The 25,978-nt window shown below is 49.8% G+C and overlaps 1 protein-coding gene across 1 annotated transcript in view; it reads right to left on the bottom strand.

Annotated features, from left to right (window-relative positions):
• LOC142257936 (uncharacterized) overlaps window positions 1-23,636 on the bottom strand; it is a 44,424-nt gene extending 20,788 nt beyond the window's left edge. The window contains 1 exon segment of the mRNA XM_075330237.1: window positions 23,502-23,636. The gene's annotated coding sequence lies outside the window, so the exon portion shown is untranslated.
• Window positions 23,637-25,978: the final 2,342 nt, after the last annotated feature.

The following is a 25,978-nucleotide window of genomic DNA, read 5'->3' as shown; positions in this document are numbered from 1 at the left end:
GGTAATATATGGGGTTAATACCAGATGTGTAATGTCACCTGGCATCAAGCCCTGGAGTTAGTGAAGTCAGGCGTGTATCAGATATCCGACATCACCAACCCAGGCAGTAATAAAAAAAAAAAAAAAAGACAACAAACACATTTTTATTTGAAAAAAACACTCCCCAACACATTCCCTCTTTCACCAATTTATTAGAAAGAAAAACAAATCCAGGTCTGGTGTAATACAAGGGGGTCCCACGATGATCCATACCATAGTCAATGTCCCAGTCAATGAAGAACAGAATGTTCCCCATTGGCTGGGAGAGCCGTGCAGTGACCTGAGCTAACATCAATAGGTCAGCCCAGGTCACTGCAGGGCATGACGAGTGCTGCTATCAGAAGGTTAGCGAGGTATATTACCTGCGATGATCGCTGAACTCCTGACAGCAGCGCTGTCACCGAGTTCAATGACCGCCGCCTTCACAAACCAAGTATCGCGAGCGGCCCGTGACGTCACCACTAGTCACAGTCTCGGGTCGACAGCGAGAGGTGATGTGACAAGCGGCGGGCATAGAAGGCAGTGACGACCGCTGACGTCAGGAGGGCAGGACTTCATCACCGTAGGTAATGAACTTACTAACCTCCTGACGGTAGCGCTTGTCATCCCTGCGGCTGCTGACACTGCAGTGCGGGCCGCTGCTGACACTGGTGAGCGGGCAGCCGCGAAGCTAGAGCGGGACACTGACTGCACGGGCACCCGACGGAAGTCACACGGAAGTGCTTCTGTGTTGCTTCCGGGAATTTTGCGGACCCATTGACTTGTATTGAGTCACGGTTCGTTATTACGGAACAGAATAGGACAGGTTCCATAATAACGGAGTGGACATACGGCATCCGATGTGGTTTTTTTTGTAGGATCGGATGCACATGGAAGTGCTACCGTGTGCCATCCGATCCAACACAAAAGACATTGAAAAGATGGTCCTGTCCGTGGGGCCGCAAAAAAACAGGAACTGACCAGGACAAACGGAACGATCATGTGAATGAGCCCACCTGCAGCCATTGCAGCGTGTGCGGGCTGTGAGATCAGGAGTCAGCTGACTCCAGTGCCGGCCGATAAATTCTGTGTCCCGCTGCAGAAGGATCCGGTAAAATAACGGTTGCATGCGCTGCACATTTAATCCACAGGATCCGGTCATATGCGGTTTGTGGATGATACGGACGACACACAGACTAGGCAAGAGGGAAAAAAGCAATCTCATCACCCCGGCACTTTTTTTTCCCCAATTATTTTTTTCACATGTTGCGCCGGCTAATAATCCTAATTTCTGCGTACACAAACACACACACACTGTATATACGCACACACACACACACACTGTATATACGCACACACACACACTGTATATACGCGCACACACACTGTATATACACACACACACACACACACACACACTGTATATACGCACACACACACTGTATATACGCGCACACACACTGTATATACACACACACACTGTATATATACACACACACACACTGTATATACACACACACACACACACACACTGTATATACACACACACACTGTATATACACACACACACTGTATATACACACACACACTGTATATACACACACACACACACACACTGTATATATACACACACACACTGTATATACGCACACACACACTGTATATACACACACACTGTATATACACACACACACACTGTATATACGCACACATACACTGTATATACACACACACTGTATATACACACACACTGTATATACACACACACACACACTGTATATAAGCGCACATGTCGCGGGCGGAGGAGGGGACGCTGCGCTCTCCCACTGCTCGGGTCCGGCTGCTGCTGCTGCGGCCTGCTGCTGCTCGGTGGCTCGAGCGATGGGCCGGATCCCGGGGACTCGAGCGGCGCTCCTCGCCCGTGAGTGAAAGGGAATTGGTTTTTGGGATGGTTTATTGTCCGTGACGCGACCCACGGTTGTGGTGATTATGTGGACACCACCGCTGCTCTGTATGGGGATCCCGGGAGCGATGACAGGGAGCAGCAAAGTTGTTGGTTCTCCCCTCCGTGGGTAGGGGGTGGTTGTCCCGGGGCCCAGTGATGAGGTGGGTGATGAGGGATGGCGGGGCTGGTGCAGGGCTTGGTGGGGTGCAGGGACGCGGGGGCAGCGCTGTGCCTCACGGCACTGTGGTACTCACTCAGCCTGAGACGGGGACACAGTTCTCGGTAAAACACACGGCTGGAAAGACGGTTCCCACGGACGGCTGCAGTTGCTGTTCCCCAGTAGTTGACGGTGACGGTCCCTTTTCCTGCACCTGAGATGATGATGGTAGCGATGGGTTCCCACCGGTAACCCACTCCCCGACTTGGTTATGGGCCGGAGGAGCCCTACTTTGCCCGCAGGCGCTGGCCCTGAGAAACTGGTGCCCTGGCGGTGTCTCTCTCTAACGGTCGGACTGTTGCCTTCAATCGGGACTTGGTTGTTGGGAGACCCAGAGGTCCCCTTCACTGACGGATTTGGCAAATTCACGGCGACTCCTAGCCTTGCTGGGATCCGAAAGGCCCCTGCCAATGGTGCTGACTGCTCTTCGTATACCGCTCCGGTACCGCCGGGCCACCACCCGTCCACGGTCCTTCCGGCAACCTCCAAGCAGCCTCTCCTGCAGACAGTCATCGCCGTCTGCTAACCTTGCTGTTCTCAGTCCGGGGCACACACCCGGACCAACTTCAGGCTTTCTTAACTGTTACTTTTTCTGTCACTACTCTCACTGTCCTCCTCTACCACTTCCTTCTACTTCACTCCCTAGACTCATCTGCCTGGTTTCCCGCCTCCAGGGCTGTGAACTCCTCGGTGGGCGAAGCCAACCGCCTGGCCCACCCCCTGGTGTGGACATCAGCTCCTGGAGGAAGGCAACAAGGATTTTTGTGTAGCTTTGGTGTACCTACCTGGGGTGTAGGGTGTGGTGGTGACATGACCTGTGACCCCTGGCTTGCCCAGGCCGTCACATTCCCCCTTAGCAAAATGCAGACCGTCCGCGGGCTGCCCGTCCAACTCCGGTTTTATTTTCTGAAAAGATATAAAAGGTAAACATACAAATAAAATAACTTCATCCCACATCGGGAGGTTCATTTCTTAAACGTTACTAACATTTTAAACGGTTGCGGCTGCCGCTCTCTCCCACCCAAGTAACCTGGCCCTGATGCTGCCCCTAAAACCCAGGCAGCACCCCTTGACCCCAGTCCTGAACCAGTTACCCGAGCGGGATCTGTCCTTCCCCTCCAGAGGGTAGCCACCGGTTCCTGTGGTGGCTGGGCCCCAGCCTGCTCCACTGCGGGCCCTCCCTCCAACCTGCCTCTCCGGAGACGGTAACGGTTAGCTGCAACAACAGATTTTATTTACAAGCCACTAATGTTTGTGGTTGCCCTGCAAGTTCACGGGCTTGTCCATAGGAGTTCCTATGCAAAACTTTTTGAAGAGTCCCCACGGGGACAACAATGCCGGCAACGGCCGGTTCCAAATCACGGTTAATCAGGTTACTGTTCGGTAATCACTTATCATTTTCTCATAACTTGTCAAACTCAAACATACAGACTTTGTTCCCACTGGTGGTCCCTACCGGGACGGTGCAACGGTGCTCCGCTGCCTTTTGCGGCTCAACAGTCCATTCCCACTCGTGGGGCTCTAGTGCCACCTTCACATGGTGCACCGCTCTGGACCCCAATGGTAGCTCGCTGCAGGCGATCTTCTTCCATATACATGCGGGCATGCACATCTGCTCTCCACCCCTCTCGGGCATCGATCTCTCTGCGCAGCTGCCATTGCCGCCGCTCCCAGTCTGGAGCACTTTCTGCTTGCTCCGGTTCAGCGTGTGCAGGGGACGGACCCAGCCAGAGTCCCTCCGTGTCGGCTACGACCGGCACCTTCAGTAATGAGGGACCCCGCTGTGACATGGCCTGCTCTGCCTCCTGGCAGCTGCATCCCCGCCGTGCCTCCGGTGAATCTTTGCTGACGGCCTCAGCCTTCGGCTTCATCCACTGAAGCGGATCAGGGTGGTCACGAGCTTCTGCTGCAGGTCGGTCCGCCGGGGCGAATTGGCAGGGTACCGCTACCGGTGCTGGTGGTGGTAGCGGGCCTAGTGGCGGGGCAGCAGCAGCCAACACGGGTAGCGGGGGAGATAGCAGGGCGAGCGGGTATGGACCGGGTCCCTCAGCCGCGATGACCGACCCACTAGGGGTACAGGGGCGTGGGTCACTTACCCTCCCTTCCAAGACTCCCTCCACCTCGCGTCTCCGTATGGCCGCCACCACTTCCGCCATGTCGGCCTCCCACTCCTCCAGGAGGAGCTGCATGCGGACCTGCAGACGGCTGCTTACCTGGACGGTCCGGACTTCCACCCAAGCTGCGGGGCCAGGCGCGGGGACCACGGTGTTGTCGGTCGGACTCAGCATCTTTAGCAGCGGCCTCTTCCAGGAACCAGTCAATGGCCGCAGGGTCCTGGCGTCCCTGCTTCTATAGCCGCGGCTACATGCGACCAGTCGCCATTTCGTCCCCCTTAGCCTCTTTCTGGCCCCTCCTCTATCGGGGCGGGGTTTTGGCCTTCGCGCCTCCGCTACTCGAGAAGACGCTCGAGCGGGAACTCTTCACGCCAAAGATGGCGACTTCTGAAATTTTCCGGCCGGACACCTCCGGCGGTCACAAGGTGCACCTCTACCCAACGGCAGAGTGGTAAGATCCTGTTCGTGATGCCAAGTTGTCGCGGGCGGAGGAGGGGACGCTGCGCTCTCCCACTGCTCGGGTCCGGCTGCTGCTGCTGCGGCCTGCTGCTGCTCGGTGGCTTGAGCGATGGGCCGGATCCCGGGGACTCAAGCGGCGCTCCTCGCCCGTGAGTGAAAGGGGATTGGTTTTTGGGAATGTTTATTGTCCGTGACGCCACCCACGGTTGTGGTGATTATGTGGACACCACCGCTGCGCTGTATGGGGATCCCGGGAGCGATGACAGGGAGCAGCAAAGTTGTTGGTTCTCCCCTACGTGGGTAGGGGGTGGTTGTCCCGGGGCCCAGTGATGAGGTGGGTGATGAGGGATGGCGGGGCCGGTGCAGGGCTTGGTGGGGTGCAGGGACGCGGGGGCAGCACTGTGCCTCACGGCATTATGGTACTCACTCAGCCTGAAACGGGGACACAGTTCTCGGTAAAACACACGGCTGGAAAGACGGTTCCCACGGACGGCTGCAGTTGCTGTTCCCCAGTAGCTGACGGTGACGGTCCCTTTTCCTGCACCTGAGATGATGATGGTAGCGATGGGTTCCCACCGGTAACCCGCTCCCCGACTAGGTTATGGGCCGGAGGAGCCCTACTTTGCCCGCAGGCACTGGCCCTGAGAAACTGGTGCCCTGGCGGTGTCTCTCTCTAACGGTCGGACTGTTGCCTTCAATCGGGACTTGGTTGTTGGGAGACCCAGAGGTCCCCTTCACTGACGGATTTGGCAAATTCATGGCGACTCCTAGCCTTGCCGGGATCCGAAAGGCCCCTGCCAATGGTGCTGACTGCTCTTCGTATACCGCTCCGGTACCGCCGGGCCACCACCCGTCCACGGTCCTTCCGGCAACCTCCAAGCAGCCTCTCCTGCAGACGGTCACCGCCGTCTGCTGACCTTGCTGTTCTCAGTCCGGGGCACACACCCGGACCAACTTCAGGCTTTCAACTGTCACTTTCTCCTTCACTTCAACTCCTCTCACTTGCTCCTCTACCACTTCAAACTCTATCTCTCTTCGACTTCCACCACTAATCTGCCTGGTTTTCCCGCCTCCAGGACTGTGAACTCCTCGGTGGGCGGAGCCAACCACCTGGCCCACCCCCTGGTGTGGACATCAGCCCCTGGAGGAAGGCAACAAGGATTTCTGGTGTAGCTTTGGTGTACCTAACCGGGGTGTAGGGTGTGGTGGTGTCATGACCTGTGACCCCTGGCTTGCCCAGGGCGTCACACACACACACACACACACACACACACACACTTTCTTCCCCTGGCTGTGCAGAGCTGCTGCTGTCTCTGTGATTTCTCTCAGTGCACATCCACTGGGAAGAGGCAGGGAGGAGGGTTTGGGTGGGAGCAGAGTGGGTGTATTAGACACAATTGGTGTGTTAGATAAGCTAGACACCGCCCTAGAGCCACAAAGAATTATGGGACTTGTAGGAACTGAACACAGGAAGTCAGAGGAGAGATTAACCCCATCAGAGCTGGAGCCAGCAATGACCGTGTGCTGCTAGTGCACAATAAAAGGTAATTTTGCTGAAAAAACATAATAGATGTGTTGAGGGGCACATATTAGCAAGATTTATCAGAAAAAAAAAAAATCAGTTTTGGTAACTGGACAACTTCTTTAATGATGGATTCAATGCTCTTATCCATCAGACCGTATTTGAAATTAATTTTCTTTGCCATGGAGACTGAGCAGATGGAGGCAGCTGGCTCTGTGGAGCAAGATATATTTTCGGGGAGAGAGGACGCCAGCACGTTCTTTTTAGAGTGCAATAATAAAGCAGACACTGATGTTATGAGCACAAAGTCTCTGGAACATAAAATAGCCAACCTAGCAGAAAAGGTAATCTCACTGTTTTGGTCAACGCAGTCTTTACGCTCCTATAAGGAGTGTAACCGGGTACCCCGAGGTCTAAGGCCGGTTTCACACATCCGGCTTTTTGCCGTTTTACCGGATCCGGCGCTCTCCCGTACAGATAATACAGTACAATGACAGCGCTGTAACTTCCGGGTCACATGCGCCGGTCACATGACAGCATGTGACCGGCACTTGTTGCTCTGTCATTGTACTGTATTAACTGTACGGGAGAGCGCCGAATCCGGCAAAACGGCAAAAAGCCGGATGTGTGAAACCGGCCTAAGGGTCACGAAAGCCATCTCGTTTTATCAAGAGGATATGGACTTCAAAAAACAATGGGAGCAAGTCCAGATGGAAAGTTCCTTGAAATTTTTGGACATAGTCTAAAGGTGGCTTTTACACACTGCAACATCGCAAACGACATCGCTGTAACGTCACCGGTTTTGTGACGTTATAGCGACCTCCCCAGCGACATTGCAGTGTGTGAAACCTATCAGCGACCTGGCCCCTGCTGTGAAGTTGCTGATCGCTACAAATCGTTCAGGACCATTCTTTGGTCCTTTGTTTCCCGCTGTGCAGCAAAGTCTCAGTGTGTAAAGGGGACTTTACAGCGACTTCCCTTTCAAAAAGCTGCTTTACAACGTCCCCAATGACTAGCGAGGTCGCTCTGCAGGTCCGGATCGCTGCTGCGTCGTTGGCCAGGTCTGCCTGTTTGACAGCTCACCAGAGACTTTGTAGCGATCCCGGCCAGGTTGGGATCGCTGGTGGGATCGCTAGAAAGTCTCAGTGTGTAAAGGGGCCTTTACAAAAGAATGAACAAGAACATGAAGCCGTCACAGCTGAGCTAGTCAGGCTCAGGCAAGAGATGGGGACTAGAATTCCAAAGAATCAATGGAGGCTATTTTTAAACAACTTGGATAAAAAATTAATCCCCTTCCAAACAGTGGTGAAGGAACGTAAAAAGGAAACATTTCTACGGGACAAAACAGACTATGAAATAAACAACATTTTTAAATGGAATAAAAATTCTGACAACACACCATTTTTTAAAAAAAAAAAATAGATCAAAGAAAAGATTTGTTAAACCTGCTAATAAGGGCACTTCCAGAAAAACAGCATGGACGACTGATTCAGACTCTAGTGGTTTGGATGATCCACCACCATCAAAAAGGAGGCTCAGCGAGGATACTACATTCAAGCAACCGAGTAACCCTTTAGAAGACGCACGAGGAGAGGTCGAGGCAAACACAAGGAAGAAAGTAGCGTGGAGAGCCTAATCCAGCCAAGCAGAAAATATTCAATCTTACCGACCATGTATTACACACGGAAATGACAGCCGTGCTGGAAAAGGGGCTCAATTTTTGTGTCCCGGAGCCCTTCCATATTGTGGACTTTGAGACTGACCTTTTTAAAGCTTGTCGCAAGTTACATTTAAAAAAGTTTTTTGCTACTAAAAACACACAGAGAAATCCAGTGATGGCCTCTTCAGCAGAGAAACAATGTAGCAGTGACCCTATCGGGTTCCGCTACAATGATCCTGGATCTGCGTCTGTGAAATCTGACGCAATGCTGTTATTAAGCATTGCGGATGATAGTATCGATCTCACAGCTGAAGAGACCGATGCGGATCAAAATATTAATAATAAAAAAGGGATCATTCCTCATTTTTCACTGATGGAATAAAATCTACCTTTTTTCCTCCTGTAACACAAGGAAATAATATGTTTCAGGAAATCGTACTCCGTGAAATCCGAGCGGTAAAGGATCCCTCCCGCCAGACAACCTGTCCAGTGCTGAAAAACATACAATCGCTAAAAAATCTGACAATAAGAAAAGCAGATAAAGGCGGTGCTACGGTGCCGCTAAACACAGATTATTACCTAACAGAAGCACATTCCCAGGTAGATAATGCTGAAGTTTATATAACACTGAAAAGTGATCCCACCATCAAGCTCAAAGAAAAACTCCGCACCCTATTAAACAAACAAGTAGCTTCAGGCTATTAACCAAAAACAGAGCGGAAAAACTTTTACCTCTATTTCCAAATAAACCACACTGGTATGCGGTCCCTAAAATTCATAAGTCCACTACTGCACCACCAGGGAGACCCATTGTATCAGGGGTAGGTTCACTAAGGCTAGTTTCACACTTGCGTTAAATGGTATCTGTTGCATTGCGTTGTGTAACGGATGTGTTGCATATTGTGGCACAACGGATGCAACGAATGCTGCAAAACAACGCAATTTGTTTTGATTTTTTTTTTTTTACAGTTTTACCAGCGGCAGACTATTGTAAACGATCAGCTGATAGCTCCCTGCAGCCGACCGCCGGTGATCAGTTGAGCGCTGTCACTTGCCGGCCACCGGGTGATCAGCTGATCGCTCCCTGCAGCCGACCGCCGGTGATCAGCTGAGCGCTGTCACTTGCCGATGGCCGGGCGCTCAGCTGATCGCTCCCTGCAGCCGACCGCCGGTGATCAGTTGAGCGCTGTCACTTGCCGGCCACCGGGTGATCAGCTGATCGCTCCCTGCAGCCGACCGCCGGTGATCAGCTGAGCGCTGTCACTTGCTGGCCGCCGGGTGATCAGCTGAGCGCTGTCACTTTCCGGCGCTCGGGCATGCCGGCGGGCGCTCAGCTGAGTGCTGTGACTTGCCGGCGGCCGGGCATGCCGGTGGCCAGTCGCTCAGCTGAGCGCTGTCGCTTGCCGACGGCCGGGCGCTCAGCTGAACGTTCGGCCACTGCGAGCCAAAATAAAGTTTGATTTAAAAAAAAAAAAAAAAAAAAGAATGCGCAGTGGAATCCAGAGGATTCCGCTGCTCAAAATAACGTTACATGCTGCGTTCCTCCCGCTGGGCGGAAGCAACGGAGCGTCGCCCAGCGGAAGCAACGCAGGTCCTTTTGGTACAATCCGTCACCCATACAAGTCTATGGGAAACAGCGGAATCCGTTAACAGATTCCGCTGTTTTCCAAAAGGACGGATTGTAACGGAAAGAAATAAACGCAAGTGTGAAAGTACCCTGACAGAAGCACTTTCCAAATATTTGGATTGGTTACTGCACCCATTGCTTTTTTGCATCCCTTCCTTTGTTAGAGATACAGGAGATTTAGTCCAACAACTTGAAAATTGTGAGTGGCAACCCTCTTTTAAATGGGTCTCCCTGGACATCGAAAGTTTATTTACCCGCATACCACAACAACTTGGGGTTAATGTAATTACTGATAGACTGAAAAGGACAGGGAAAGTGCTGCGCAGATTACATTTATAGAGGAATCTTTAGACTTCGTCCTATCACATAATGCCTTCAAGTTCGGCAATACCTGGTACCTCCAGCATAGCGGAGCAGCTATGGGAACTCCTGTAGCATGCACGTTTGTGAATTTATATCTGGCTCCAGTGGAAGAAGAACTTATCTATAATATCAGAAACCCAGATATAAAACACATCAGAAAATATCTACGTTTTGTAGATGATGCACTGATTATATGGGATGGGGACCAGGCGGACTTGGAGGCATTTGTGAGCTATCTAAACGCGAATAAATAGAACATGTTTTTCACATCCGTATTTGGTGACCAAATCATTGAATTTCTGGATGTAAGGTTGTCTGTCATAGAGGGAAAAATTACACGCGAACTGTATAGAAGTCCCACAGCAGTAAACACATTACTACACCATAAAAGTGCACGTCCCAGACATGTCCTTCAATCCATACCATACAGTCAGTTCCTGCGAGGACCCCGTGAGGCTGTCCAAACAAAGTGATGATCTGACATTGAGATTTCTGGAACGTGGTTACCCACGGTCCGAGATTGTATTGGCACAGGAACGAGCCTGGGAAAAAAATGCCATAGGGAATAGAAAAAAACAACCAAGACACCCCCAGACCAATAATAACGAAACACAAGCTAAAACGCAACAACGGTTTGTGTTTAATTTCAAATACGGTCCGATGGATAAGATCATTCATCCATCATTAATAAGAACTGGCACATCATAGAAAAAGAGTTATCAGAGATAGCCAGATATCTGTGTGGCATTGACCTGGTCTCTAATCTGAGCTGCTGTTAACCTGCGATTTCTGAAGCTGGTGACTCGGATAAACTTATCCTCCGCAGTAGAGGGGACTCTTAAGCGGGTTTTACACGCTGCGATCTCGCTAGCGAGATCACAAGTGATCGTAACAGACCTCTTATCTCCTATAGACGTACAAAAAATATTGGAGATGTCTTGGTTAAAAAACCGTACGTTCCTCCCAAAACATGGTTGCATGGCACAGGACCAGTGGGTAACCACAGATGTGGAAATTGCTCTTTTTGCCAATATCATGTAACAGAAAAATCCTTTAGAGTAGGCGATATATGGCACACAACGAAACAACTAATTACATGCCGGACAAAAATGGTGGTCTATATCGTCTTCTGCCCTTGCGGCTTCTTTTATATAGGGAAGACAATTGGACCACTGTTTATAAGGTTCAGAGAACATCGGAATTCCATCTCCACGGGGATAGGCGCTACTCGATTGATCAATCATATGATAACTACACATAATGCAGACTGCAATTTATTAACCTTTGCTGGACTGGAACTGGTGGAAACACCAGTAGGGGGCGGTGATACCCACAAACTACTGCTCCGCAAAGAAGCTCAATATATCATGAGATACAAGGCTATGAGCCAAATTGGCTTCAATGATAAAAACGACTTAGTAGTCTTTTTAGGCTAAATGAATTTTTATTTGCCTCGTTGCCTGCCATACTTTGCACTCTTCAGTTTGTCACATCACCTGTATAGGTTTTGTTTTTAACATTGTTTTAATCACTCCCCTTTTGATGACAGCTTGACTTGCTAATTTAAATATCAGTATGTGATGTCACAATTAGTCAGACCCGTCGAAGCACCGCAGGTGTGCGAAACGAGCGTCGTCTACACGTGCTGCCTGTTCCTTCCCTCTCCCCTCCCTGCACAGCATGTAACTCCGATGCCTGAATAAAAAGGTTTTTCCACACAGCAAATAACCGGTGAGTGCTCATATTTTTTCTTACCTTTTATGCCAAGAACACGGAGATGTATGTTGTCAACACAAACCACCATCTTGTGCAACATCCTGCTCAGGGCTGTGGAGTCGGAGCTCATTTTGGTGGTCGGAATTGGTATAAAATGGACTGACTCCGACTCCTAAAATATATAATAAATTGGGTCCAGCGTGCAATGCAGAATGTGCTGAATATTTTTTGATAGCAATTTGGGAAAGTTGTGAAATCTCCTATAAATGGCTGTTCTATTCCTGATCTAAGGCTGCATTCACACACAGCGTTTTTGCTGCGTTTTTTGAGGATACATTTTTCAGCTGCAAAAGCAAATCAGCTTTTTAAAAAACTGCATCACCTGAAAGGTTTCTGAGCTCATAAATAATGTTTTCAATAGCAAAAACAGATTAGAAAAATAATGAACAATGCTTCACACATGATAAGTGCAATTACACTGATGAATGAGAGTAATGAGCAACATCTAGAAGAGAATGTAGGATTCATTATGTGTGAGATGGAGCCGCAGCGCTGCTCATGTAACTGAGGAACAGACAGATATTACAGCAGAAGAACAGCAAAATGATACTTTACGATGAGAGGATCTTGTTGAAGCTGCTTCAAAACACTTTCCTATTCATCACATGCGCTGTGTTGTGCACACGCTGCAGCTGGCAATAAGAGATAACCTGCAAGAGAGACATGCTGGAAATCTGATTGGAAAAGTGAGGACATTGGTTATTGCCGCCAGAACCCCTAAAATTGATTCCATCTTGAAGAGACGTGCTGGGAAAGGGGCAATTGTCGATCAAGCCACTCGGTGAGGCAGCACTTATTTAATGACTGAGCGATTGCTTGAACTAAAATAATTTCTTATAGATATGGCGAACCCTCAGGTAACCCTAAATGAAAGTCAATGGACACAGGTGGCTGAACTGAAGAAATTGCTTAATCACCCATTTACCGTGACTAAAAAATTACAACCTGAGGATTTAACTCCTGGCATTATCATAAGGGAGTGGAAGAACTTGCTATTTTGCCTGTCCCAAAAAGGAGGTTTAATTGCAGATGGCATTTCTGCTTCAATGAAATGGAGAGAGACACCGCTATTGGAAAATAAAATTCTTCTGGCAGCTGTTTATGTGGAGCCAAGTCATCATATACTGCTTGATGATCAACAGCTTACTAAAGGAAAAGAAGCTCTGACTGAGGTAGCAGTTAGGATGAGCGGCTACAGGACTGCCAGGCGCAAGAGGACTTGGGGCCTGACAGTGCTACTGCTGCCATATCTTCATCCTCGTCAGACGAGGAGTTTAACTTTGACAAAAATTTGGATGACATGGAGCAGCAAAGCGTTGCCGCAAGGAAAAAGATTTCACTCCGTCTCCTATAGCAGCAGATTGACCAGATTTCAGTAACATTTTTCACTTGCTCTCAAAGAAATAGAAAAATTCAACCGTTCATCAAAACTGACTGTGCATGAGGCAATTCCTTTATACCCGGAGATTGTTAGAGATGTTCCCGTGTGGTTACGGCTTTGCCTCCAGCCCAAGTTACTGTAGAGAGGTCGTTCTCCAGCCTTAACATTATTAGGTCAGATTTGAGGTCATCTGCGAAGGAGGATCTGATGGAGGCAATTCTATTTCTTACAACAAATTCATGGACTGCACAAATGTTATTTGTTTTTGTTGAAAACTGTTTTTTTGCCACTTACATAGTGCATTACATAGTGTTATATAGTGTATTACATAGTGTTATATAAATACAGTATAGACCAAAAGTTTGGACACACCTCATTCAAAGAGTTTTCTTTATTTTCATGACTCTGAAAATTGTAGATTCACATTGAAGGCATCAAAACTATGAATTATCACATGTGTAATGAAATACTTAATAAACAAGTGTGAAACAACTAAAAATCTGTCTTATATTCTAGGGTCTTCAAATTTTCCACCTTTTGCTTTGATTACTGCTTTGCACACTCTTGGCATTCTCTTGATGAGCTTCAGTCACCGGAAATGGTTTTCCAACAGTCTTGAAGGAGTTCCCAGAGATGCTTAGCACTTGTTGGCACTTTTGCCTTCACTCTGCGGTCCAGCTCACCCCAAACCATCTCGATTGGGTTCAGGTCTGGTGACTGTGGAGACCAGGTCATCTGGCGTAGCACCCCATCACTCTCCTTCTTAGTCACATAGCCCTTACACAGCCTGGAGGTGTTTGGGGTCATTGTCCTGTTGAAAAATAAATGATGTTCCAACTAACTGCAAACCGGATGGAATAGCACGCCGCTGCAAGATGCTGTGGTAGCCATGCTGGTTCAGTATGCCTTCAATTTTGTATAAATCCCCAACAGTGTCACCAGCAAAGCACCCCCACACCATTACACCTCCTCCTCCATGCTTCACGGTGGGAACCAGCCATGTAGAGTCCATCCGTTCACCTTTTCTACAAAGACACGGTGGTTGGATCCAAAGATCTCAAATTTGGACTCATCAGACCAAAGCACAGATTTCCATTGGTCTAATGGCCATTCCTTGTGTTCTCTTCTGCTTGTTGCCTGTCCTTAGCAGGGGTTTCCTAGCAGCTATTTTACCATGAAGGCTGCTGCACAAAGTCTCCTCTTAACAGTTGTTCTAGAGATGTGTCTGCTGCTAGATCTGTGTGGCATTGACCTGGTCTCTAATCTGAGCTGCTGTTAACCTGCGATTTCTGAAGCTGGTGACTCGGATAAACTTATCCTCCGCAGTAGAGGGGACTCTTAAGCGGGTTTTACACGTTGCGATCTCGCTAGCGAGATCACAAGTGATCGTACCCATCCCCGTCGGTTGAGCGACACGGGCATATTGCTGCCCGTGTCGCACAAACTCACTTTCCCCCGTCACACGCACTTACCTGGCTGGCGTCCCGCCTCCTTCTTAAGGAGGCAGGTCGTGCGGCGTCATAGTGACGTCACATGGCAATAGAAGCGGAGGGGTGGAGATTGGCGGGATGTAAACATCCCGCCCACCTTCTTCATTCCTCATTGCCAATGGAGGCAGGTAGGAGATGTTCCTCGCTCCTGCAGTGTCACACGTAGCGATGTGTGCTGCAGCAGGAACGACATCGCTAATGAGAGGAAAACATTTTTTTGTTTTAGGACGACCTCTCCACGGCAAACGAAATTGGCTGCTTTTGCGATCGTTTAAGGTCGCACATAACTGTTACACGCTGTGATCTTGTTAATGACGCCGGATGTGCGTCACAAACAACGTGACCCCAATGATAATTCATTAATATCGTAGCGTGTAAAGACTGCTTAAGGCTCTGTGCGCACTGGGAAATGGAATTTTCTTGAGAAAATTCCGCATGCCCTCAAAGATTACCGCACCCGCGGTAAAAACCGCGGGAAACCGCACCCGAAAACCGCATGCAGTTTGCCGCGGTTTTACCGCGGTATTATTCGCGGTATTGCCGCGGTTTTGCCGCGTGCGGGTTGGGATGTGCTTTATTGCATTCAATGCAATAAAGCACATTGAAAAAAAAAAAAAAAAATACATTTAATTCTGATAGTGGATAGACAGAATAGATAGAGGGATAGATAGATAGATAGAGGACAGATCGCTGCATTTCCCACGGTTGGCAGTGAGTTCACATTACCGGCTGTGGGAAATGACCGGTAATTACCTCTGCTGTCTGCTGCTTTCATTCAGCGCTGTGTCTGTGACAGTCGCGGCTGGATGGAAGCAGCGCAGGACGTCGGACCTGTGGATTACGCCGGAGCTTTGTTTGGGGGGGGTTAATAAAATGGTGAACGAGGCTTGTTGGTTTCATTTAAAATAAAGGATTTTTCGGTGTGTGTTTTATTCACTTTACTTACGGGTTGATCATGTCAGCTGTCACATAGACGCTGCCATGATCAAGCCTGGAGTTAATGGCGGTGGTCCCCCACCATCATTAACCCCTTGTATTACCTTGCTGCCACTGCTACACGGTGGCAAGAAGAGCCGAGGACACGCCGGTACTGCCGCATATATGTATGCGACAGTGCCGGGGCAGCTGCGGCTGATATTCTCGGCTGCCGGAGGTGGAGTGAGGCGGGGGACATTATCCCTGCCCCTCTCCCTCCCCAGCCTGAGAATACCGGGCCGCCGCTGTGTGCTTACCTCGGCTGGAAGGTAAATATGCAGCGGAGCCCACGTTCTTTGTTTTCTATATTTCCGTTTTCTTTCTATGTGTGTTCTATGTGTGTTCTATGTGTCTGTGTCTATGTGTTCTATGTCTGTGATGTGTTCTATGTCTGTGATGTGTTCGTGTGTCTGTGATGTGTGTGTTTACTCTGCACGGCTTCCTCTTCCTGTAATAACATCACTTCCCTGCAAAACCGCAGACAAGCGATGCACATTACCGGAGGTAAACCACGAAATACCGCAGGGAATAACGCAGGAAAACGCAGTGAACCGCACAGAATTTGCTGCCTGCGTTATTCCCTGCGGGATTTCATGATTAACATTGGAGTCAATGGAGTGAAATCCCGCAGCGACGTGCGGAAAAGAAGTGACATGCACTTGTTTTTGCTGCGGGATTCCCGCAGCAAAACATGCAGCTGTCAAATTCCGCCCAGTGCGCACAGGATTTTTTTTCTCCATAGGATTTGCTGGTGATTCACTGCAGAGATGTTATGAACATTTTCTGCAGCGAAACATGCAGCAAATCCGCGGAAAATCCGCGGCAAAATCCGGTAAGTGCGCACATAGCCTTAGGCTTCCTTGATGGTTTTTGCCACTGCACTTGGAGACATTTTCAAAGTTTTCCCAATTTGACTGACTGACCTTCATTTCTTAAAGTAATGATGGCCACTCGTTTTTCTTTACTTAGCTGCTTTTTTCTTGCCATAAGGCCCCCTTCACACGTCAGTGATTCTGGTACGTTTGTGCTTTTTTTTTTTATACGTACCAGAATTACTGACATACGCAGACACATTAAAATCAATGGGTCTGCTCACACATCAGTGATTTTTCACTGAACATGTCTCCGTGCGGCGTGCACGTGTGGCCGTGATTCTGCAGGGAGACAAGTCAGTTTTTGTCTGGCATCACTGATGACCCACGGACCACGCAGTGGTGTGATCAGTGAAACACGTACCAGAAAATCACGGACATATTAATTATTTTCTACTTACCTTGCCTGCGATTTGCTGTGCCTGCTCCGCTCTAGGCAGCTCCTGCCCGGCTCATGAATATTCATGAGAGCAGGAAAACCTGACTAAGAAGTAGGTGCAGAGAGTGGTGGGCGGACGCTGGAGACCCGAGGAGATCAGCGCCATGGACAGCAGCAGTGAAGGCAGGTGAGTAATGTCCATATGCAATCACAGGATCACGGATTGCACATGGACAACCCACGTGTGCCGTGAATCATGGCACATGGAGGGACATGTGCGTGTTTTACACGTCAGTGAAGAATGTCTGTGGTTTTCACTGACGTGTGAAACGGGCCTAATACCAATTCTAACAGTCTATTCAGTAGGACTATCAGCTGTTTATCCACCAGACTCTGCACAACACAACTGATGGTCCAACCCCATTTATAAGGCAAGAAATCCCACTTATTAAACCTGACAGGGCGCACCTGTGAAGTGAAGACCATTTCCGGTGACAAGAGAATGCCAAGAGTGTGCAAAGCAGTAATCAAAGCAAAAGGCGGCGACTGTGAAGAACCTAGAATATAAAGATATTTTCAGTTTTTGACAATTTTTTGTTAAGTATTTCATTCCACATGTGTTACTTCATAGTTTTCATGTCTTAAATGGGAATCTACAATTTTCAGAGTCATGAAAATAAAGAAAACTCTTTGAATGAGAAGGCGTGTCCAAACTTTTGGTTTATACTGTATATATATATATATATATATATATATATATATATATATATATATATATATATATATATATATATATGAGGATAATTTTATATTACAGGGAGATTTATGTAAATTGGAGGATTGGGCTGAGAAGTGGCAATTGAAGTTTAATGTAGATAAATGTAAGGTCATGCACTTGGGTAGAGGAAATAACATTTATGATTATGTACTTAATTGTAGAACACTGGGTAAAACAGACACAGAAAAAGACTTGGGTGTATGGGGGGATGGTAAACTTCACTTTAGTGGACAGTGTCAGGCAGCTGCTGCCAGGGCTAATAAAATAATGGGATGTATTAAAAGAGGTAGAAGTGTTCATGAAAAAAATATAGTTCTACCTCTGTACAAGTCACTAGTGCGACCGCACGTAGAATACTGTGTACAATTCTGCTCACCGATATATAAGAAGGACATAGCTGAACTGGAGAGGGTGCAGAGAAGACCACCAAGATTATTAGAGGAATGGGGGGGCTGCAATACCAAGACAGGAAAAATGAAGGCTTAGGGGGGATCTAATCACAATGTATAAATATATGAGGGGACAGTACAGAGACCTTTCCAAAGATCTTTTTACACCTAGGCCTGCGACTGGAACACAGGGGCATCCGCTACGTCTTGAGGAAAGAAGGTTTAATCATAATCACAGACGAGGATTCTTTACTGTACGAGCAGTGAGACTATGGAACTCTCTGCCGCATGATGTTGTAATGAGGGATTCACTACTAACATTTAAGCAGAGCCTGGACGCCTTTCCTGAGAAATGTAATATTACCAGTTATGTATATTAGATTTTATGACAGGGTATTGATCCAGGGAACTAGTCTGATTGCCGGATGTGGACGAAGGAAGGACATTTTTTCCCCATTGGAACTTGTTTGCCACATTGGGGTTTTTTTTGCCTTCCTCTGGATCAACATGTTAGGCTACGGGGTGAACTAGATGGACTTAGAGTCTCCCTTCAACCTTAAAAACTATGATACTATGATACTATGAGATATATATATATATATATATATACAGTTAGGTCCAGAAATATTTGGACAGTGACACAAGTTTTGTTATTTTAGCTGTTTACAAAAACATGCTCAGAAATACAATTCTATATATAATATGGGCTGAAAGTGCACACTCCCAGCTGCAATATGAGAGTTTTCACATCCAAATCGGAGAAAGGGTTTAGGAATCATAGCTCTGTAATGCATAGCCTCCTCTATTTCAAGGGACCAAAAGTAATTGGACAAGGGACTCTAAGGGCTGCAATTAACTCTAAAGGCGTCTCCCTCGTTAACCTGTAATCAATGAAGTAGTTAAAAGGTCTGGGGTTGATTACAGGTGTGTGGTTTTGCATTTGGAAGCTGTTGCTGTGACCAGACAACATGCAGTCTAAGGAACTCTCAATTGAGGTGAAGCAGAACATCCTGAGGCTGAAAAAAAAAGAAAAAATCCATCAGAGAGATAGCAGACATGCTTGGAGTAGCAAAATCAACAGTCGGGTACATTCTGAGAAAAAAGGAATTGACTGGTGAGCTTGGGAACTCAAAAAGGCCTGGGCGTCCACGGATGACAACAGTGGTGGATGATCGCCGCATACTTTCTTTGGTGAAAAAGAACCCGTTCACAACATCAACTGAAGTCCAGAACACTCTCAGTGAAGTAGGTGTATCTGTCTCTAAGTCAACAGTAAAGAGAAGACTCCATGAAAGTAAATACAAAGGGTTCACATCTAGATGCAAACCATTCATCAATTCCAAAAATAGACAGGCCAGAGTTACATTTGCTGAAAAACACCTCATGAAGCCAGCTCAGTTCTGGAAAAGTATTCTATGGACAGATGAGACAAAGATCAACCTGTACCAGAATGATGGGAAGAAAAAAGTTTGGAGAAGAAAGGGAACGGCACATGATCCAAGGCACACCACATCCTCTGTAAAACATGGTGGAGGCAACGTGATGGCATGGGCATGCATGGCTTTCAATGGCACTGGGTCACTTGTGTTTATTGATGACATAACAGCAGACAAGAGTAGCCGGATGAATTCTGAAGTGTACCGGGATATACTTTCAGCCCAGATTCAGCCAAATGCCGCAAAGTTGATCGGACGGCGCTTCATAGTACAGATGGACAATGACCCCAAGCATACAGCCAAAGCTACCCAGGAGTTCATGAGTGCAAAAAAGTGGAACATTCTGCAATGGCCAAGTCAATCACCAGATCTTAACCCAATCGAGCATGCATTTCACTTGCTCAAATCCAGACTTAAGACGGAAAGACCCACAAACAAGCAAGACCTGAAGGCTGCGGCTGTAAAGGCCTGGCAAAGCATTAAGAAGGAGGAAACCCAGCGTTTGGTGATGTCCATGGGTTCCAGACTTAAGGCAGTGATTGCCTCCAAAGGATTCGCAACAAAATATTGAAAATAAAAATATTTTGTTTGGGTGTGGTTTATTTGTCCAATTACTTTTGACCTCCTAAAATGTGGAGTGTTTGTAAAGAAATGTGACAATTCCTACAATTTCTATCAGATATTTTTGTTCAAACCTTCAAATTAAACGTTACAATCTGCACTTGAATTCTGTTGTAGAGGTTTCATTTCAAATCCAATGTGGTGGCATGCAGAGCCCAACGCGCGAAAATTGTGTCACTGGCCAAAGATTTCTGGACCTAACTATGTATATATATATATATTATATATATATATATATATATATATATATATATATATATATATAAACACTATGTAATACACTATGTAAGTGGCAAAAAAAAGGGTTTTCAACAAAAACATAGTAAATAACATTTGTGCAGTGTATGAATTTGTTGTAAGAAATAGAATTGCCTCCAACGCAGATGACCTCAAATCAATACACACAAATACAGAACACACACACATACATAGGAACACCCCGCAGTGCCAAACAATGCAAACACTAAGTGCCCAAATAATGAAAAGCAAATAATATCAGTGTACAGTAAACAACCATGAATACAGTGAAGGCCACGGCCAAACCCTCTGATCAGCCTCATAAGAAACCTTTATATTGACTAACAAGTAACAGTCTGAACAGAGCCCGGTGACCGGTGTGGTTCAGAGTAGGGCGAGGCGTAAGACGGTCACCATCTCCCTTCTATATATACAGACGATATTCTCAGACGGCCGGACGTGCAGGATGGATGATCAGCGACCTCACACCCGCAGAGGACACAGCCCCGATAGAACAAGCAGAGGTGGAGGCTCCGTACAGAGGCCAGGATGGAAAGAGCAAATGCGGGCAGATAAAATACAGAAAATGTGTTTGTAATCAGCTCCTGGAAACAAGCTGCTGCAAGAGACCGGTCACAGGAAAAACAGCGCGGTCACAGGAAAAACAGCGCGGTCACAGGCAAAACAACGCGGTCACAGGAAAAACAGCGCGGTCACAGGAAAAACAGCGCGGTCACAGGCAAAACAACGCGGTCACAGGCAAAACAACGCGGTCACAGGAAAAACAGCGCGGTCACAGGAAAAACAGCGCGGTCACAGGAAAAACAGCGCGGTCACAGGAAAAACAGCGCGGTCACAGGAAAAACAGCGCGGTCAAAGGCAAAAACAGCGCGGTCACAGGAAAAACAGCGCGGTCACAGGAAAAACAGCGCGGTCACAGGAAAAACAGCGCGGTCACAGGAATAACAGCGCGGTCACAGGAAAAACAGCGCGGTCACAGGAATAACAGCGCGGTCACAGGAATAACAGCGCGGTCACAGGAAAAACAGCGCGGTCACATCATCAGAATGATAAAATATCCATTACATCATCCATAAAACATGAAGATGGGAATCCATAAAAATATCACAAACTGAGACACAGGTGACGCGCTTCTGGCCTAGATCAGCCTCAGCCTTCATTGTCCTGCCAACTACAATCACAATAGCCGGCTCCCCGTAGTAGCTTCCTCCGCCCCGCTGCGCCACTCAGCCCCACTGCACCCCTCTGTGTCCTTCCACCCTGCTGCGCCCCTCTGCCTCGCTGCACCCCTCTGCCCCGCTGCGCCCCTCTGCCTCGCTGTGTCCTTCCGCCCTGCTGTGCCCCTCTGCCTCGCTGTGTCCTTCCGCCCTGCTGTGCCCCTCTGCCTCGCTGTGTCCTTCCGCCCCACTGCACCCCTCTGCCTCGCTGTGTCCCTCAGCACCGCTGCACCCCTCTGCCTCGCTGTGTCCCTCAGCACCGCTGCGCCCCTCTGCCTCGCTGTGTCCTTCCGCCCTGCTGTGCCTCTCTGCCTCGCTGTGTCCCTCAGCCCCGCTGCGCCCCTCTGCCTCGCTGTGTCCTTCCGCCCCACTGCCTCGCTGTGTCCCTCAGCCCCGCTGCGCCCCTCTGCCTCGCTGTGTCCTTCCGCCCCACTGCCTCGCTGTGTCCCTCAGCACCGCTGCGCCCCTCTGCCTCGCTGTGTCCTTCCGCCCTGCTGTGCCCCTCTGCCTCGCTGTGTCCCTCAGCACCGCTGCGCCCCTCTGCCTCGCTGTGTCCTTCCGCCCTGCTGTGCCCCTCTGCCTCGCTGTGTCCTTCCGCCCCGCTGCGCCCCTCCGCCTCGCTGTGCCCCTCAGCACCGCTGCGCCCCTCCGCCTCGCTGTGTCCCTCAGCACCGCTGCGCCCCTCAGCACCGCTGTGTCCCTCAGCACCGCTGCGCCCCTCTGCCTCGCTGTGTCCCTCAGCACCGCTGCGCCCCTCTGCCTCGCTGTGTCCCTCAGCACCGCTGCGCCCCTCTGCCTCGCTGTGTCCTTCCGCCCTGCTGTGCCCCTCTGCCTCGCTGTGTCCCTCAGCCCCGCTGCGCCCCTCTGCCTAGCTGTGTCCTTCCGCCCCACTGCCTTGCTGTGTCCCTCAGCACCGCTGCGCCCCTCTGCCTCGCTGTGTCCCTCAGCACCGCTGCGCCCCTCTGCCTCGCTGTGTCCCTCAGCCCCGCTGCGCCCCTCTGCCTCGCTGTGTCCCTCAGCACCGCTGCGCCCCTCTGCCTCGCTCTGTCCCTCCGCCCCGCTGCGCCCCTCTGCCTCGCTGTGTCCCTCAGCCCCGCTGCGCCCCTCTGCCTCGCTGTGTCCCTCAGCACCGCTGCGCCCCTCTGCCTCGCTCTGTCCCTCCGCCCCGCTGCACCCCTCTGCCTCGCTGTGTCCCTCAGCACCGCTGCGCCCCTCTGCCTCGCTGTGTCCCTCAGCACCGCTGCGCCCCTCTGCCTCGCTGTGTCCTTCCGCCCCGCTGCGCCCCTCTGCCTCGCTGTGTCCTTCCGCCCCGCTGCGCCCCTCTGCCTCGCTCTGTCCCTCCGCCCCGCTGCACCCCTCTGCCTCGCTGTGTCCCTCAGCACCGCTGCGCCCCTCTGCCTCGCTGTGTCCCTCAGCACCGCTGCGCCCCTCTGCCTCGCTGTGTCCCTCAGCACCGCTGCGCCCCTCTGCCTCGCTGTGTCCTTCCGCCCCGCTGCGCCCCTCTGCCTCGCTGTGTCCTTCCGCCCCGCTGCGCCCCTCTGCCTCGCTGTGTCCTTACGCCCCGCTGCGCCCCTCTGCCTCGCTGTGTCCTTCCGCCCTACTGGGCCCCTCCGCACCCCTCAGCTCTGCTGCACAAAGTATACTAAGTGATACATGGTTGGATTCAGGGCCTCTTTGTCAACATTCAGATTAAGCAGCAAAAATCTGCTGACAGATTCCCTTTAAATGAGAACATGAGAAAAACATATAAGCTGCAGGGATCTAGTAGTGCAGGCAGCGTGCCTGGGGGCTGACGCCGGCCCCGTGTGCTGCGAGCTGAGGTGACACTGGGTGCCTTATTGCTGCTGTCTGCAGAGCTGTGCGGTTACTGCGCTGTATATACGCGTGGTGTGCACAGTGCCGCTGCCTGCGGATTCTCTGCCGTCCACAGCACATAACAGCCCGGTATATGAGCGCATCAACAGAGCCAGCCTTTTCCCTCCTCCACACTCCTCTCAGTGTTACCTGCAGCCTCCGGAGAACGGCTCCTTATCTGCCTGTATGTACGGTATATCCTGTACAGAGGGCTCTGTATAATGGCTGATAACAGAGAACAACACACATCACCAGGCCGGGATGTGCAGCACTACAAAGATGAAGGACCTGTGGTGACGTCACCGTCATGTGACTGAGAAGGCGGAGTTCTTTCCTGAAAAATGCGGGTGATGTTCAAAATCATTGGCACTGACGTCATCACAGGTCCTTACCCCCAAAATGTCTCCTGAGGTCCGCCCCCTAATCACATGGCAGTGACGTCATCACAGGTCCTTACCCCCAAAATCTCTCCTGAGGTCCGCCCCCTAATCACATGGCAGTGACGTCATCACAGGTCCTTCAGGTCACAGACTTTAGGACTGAGGTTGACCCTAGAATGTACGGGCTCCTCCCAGGTCCAGACTGTAGCCCATATAATCTAGCTGGTTTACTACTGAGGACATCAGAGTGTACGGGCTCCTTCCAGGTGTATATTACATCAGAGTGTACGGGCTCCTTCCAGGTGTATAGCACATCAGAGTGTACGGGCTCCTTCCAGGTGTATAGGACATCAGAGTGTACGGGCCCCTTCCAGGTGTATAGGACATCAGAGTGTACGGGCTCCTTCCAGGTGTATAGGACATCAGAGTGTACGGGCTCCTTCCAGGTGTATGGGACATCAGAGTGTACGGGCTCCTTCCAGGTGTATAGGACATCAGAGTGTACGGGCTCCTTCCAGGTGTATAGGACATCAGAGTGTACGGGCTCCTTCCAGGTGTATGGGACATCAGAGTGTACGGGCTCCTTCCAGGTGTATAGCACATCAGAGTGTACGGGCTCCTTCCAGGTGTATAGGACATCAGAGTGTACGGGCTCCTTCCAGGTGTAAGGACATCAGAGTGTACGGGCTCCTTCCAGGTGTATAGGACATCAGAGTGTACGGGCTCCTTCCAGGTGTATAGGACATCAGAGTGTACGGGCTCCTTCCAGGTGTAAGGACATCAGAGTGTACGGGCCCCTTCCAGGTGTATAGGACATCAGAGTGTACGGGCTCCTTCCAGGTGTATAGGACATCAGAGTGTACGGGCTCCTTCCAGGTGTATAGGACATCAGAGTGTACGGGCTCCTTCCAGGTGTAAGGACATCAGAGTGTACGGGCCCCTTCCAGGTGTATAGCACATCAGAGTGTACGGGCTCCTTCCAGGTGTAAGGACATCAGAGTGTACGGGCTCCTTCCAGGTGTATAGGACATCAGAGTGTACGGGCTCCTTCCAGGTGTAAGGACATCAGAGTGTACGGGCTCCTTCCAGGTGTATAGGACATCAGAATGTACGGGCTCCTTCCAGATGTATAGGACATCAGAGTGTACGGGCTCCTTCCAGGTGTATATTACATCAGAGTGTACAGGCTCCTTCCAGGTGTATAGGACATCAGAGTGTACGGGCTCCTTCCAGGTGTATAGGACATCAGAGTGTACGGGCTCCTTCCAGGTGTATAGCACATCAGAGTGTACGGGCTCCTTCCAGGTGTATAGGACATCAGAGTGTACAGGCTCCTTCCAGGTGTATAGGACATCAGAGTGTACGGGCTCCTTCCAGGTGTATAGGACATCAGAGTGTACGGGCTCCTTCCAGGTGTATAGCACATCAGAGTGTACGGGCTCCTTCCAGGTGTATATTACATCAGAGTGTACAGGCTCCTTCCAGGTGTATAGGACATCAGAGTGTACGGGCTCCTTCCAGGTGTATAGGACATCAGAGTGTACGGGCTCCTTCCAGGTGTATAGGACATCAGAGTGTACGGGCTCCTTCCAGGTGTATAGGACATCAGAATGTACGGGCTCCTTCCAGGTGTATAGGACATCAGAGTGTACGGGCTCCTTCCAGGTGTATAGGACATCAGAGTGTACGGGCTCCTTCCAGGTGTATAGGACATCAGTGTACGGGCTCCTTCCAGGTGTATAGGACATCAGAGTGTACGGGCTCCTTCCAGGTGTATAGGACATCAGAGTGTACGGGCTCCTTCCAGGTGTATATTACATCAGAGTGTACGGGCTCCTTCCAGGTGTATAGGACATCAGAGTGTACGGGCTCCTTCCAGGTGTATAGGACATCAGAGTGTACGGGCTCCTTCCAGGTGTATAGGACATCAGAGTGTACGGGCTCCTTCCAGGTATATATTACATCAGAGTGTACGGGCTCCTTCCAGGTGTATAGGACATCAGAGTGTACGGGCTCCTTCCAGGTGTATAGGACATCAGAGTGTACGGGCTCCTTCCAGGTGTATAGGACATCAGAGTGTACGGGCTCCTTCCAGGTGTATAGGACATCAGAGTGTACGGGCTCCTTCCAGGTGTATAGGACATGAGAGTGTACGGGCTCCTTCCAGGTGTAAGGACATCAGAGTGTACGGGCTCCTTCCAGGTGTATAGGACATCAGAGTGTACGGGCTCCTTCCAGGTATATAGG

The sequence above is a fragment of the Anomaloglossus baeobatrachus genome, chromosome 1 (assembly GCF_048569485.1).
Source record: "Anomaloglossus baeobatrachus isolate aAnoBae1 chromosome 1, aAnoBae1.hap1, whole genome shotgun sequence".
NCBI lineage: Eukaryota > Metazoa > Chordata > Amphibia > Anura > Aromobatidae > Anomaloglossus > Anomaloglossus baeobatrachus.
Note: the sequence above shows the minus strand (reverse complement) of the source record. Positions and strands in the feature narration are given on the sequence as shown.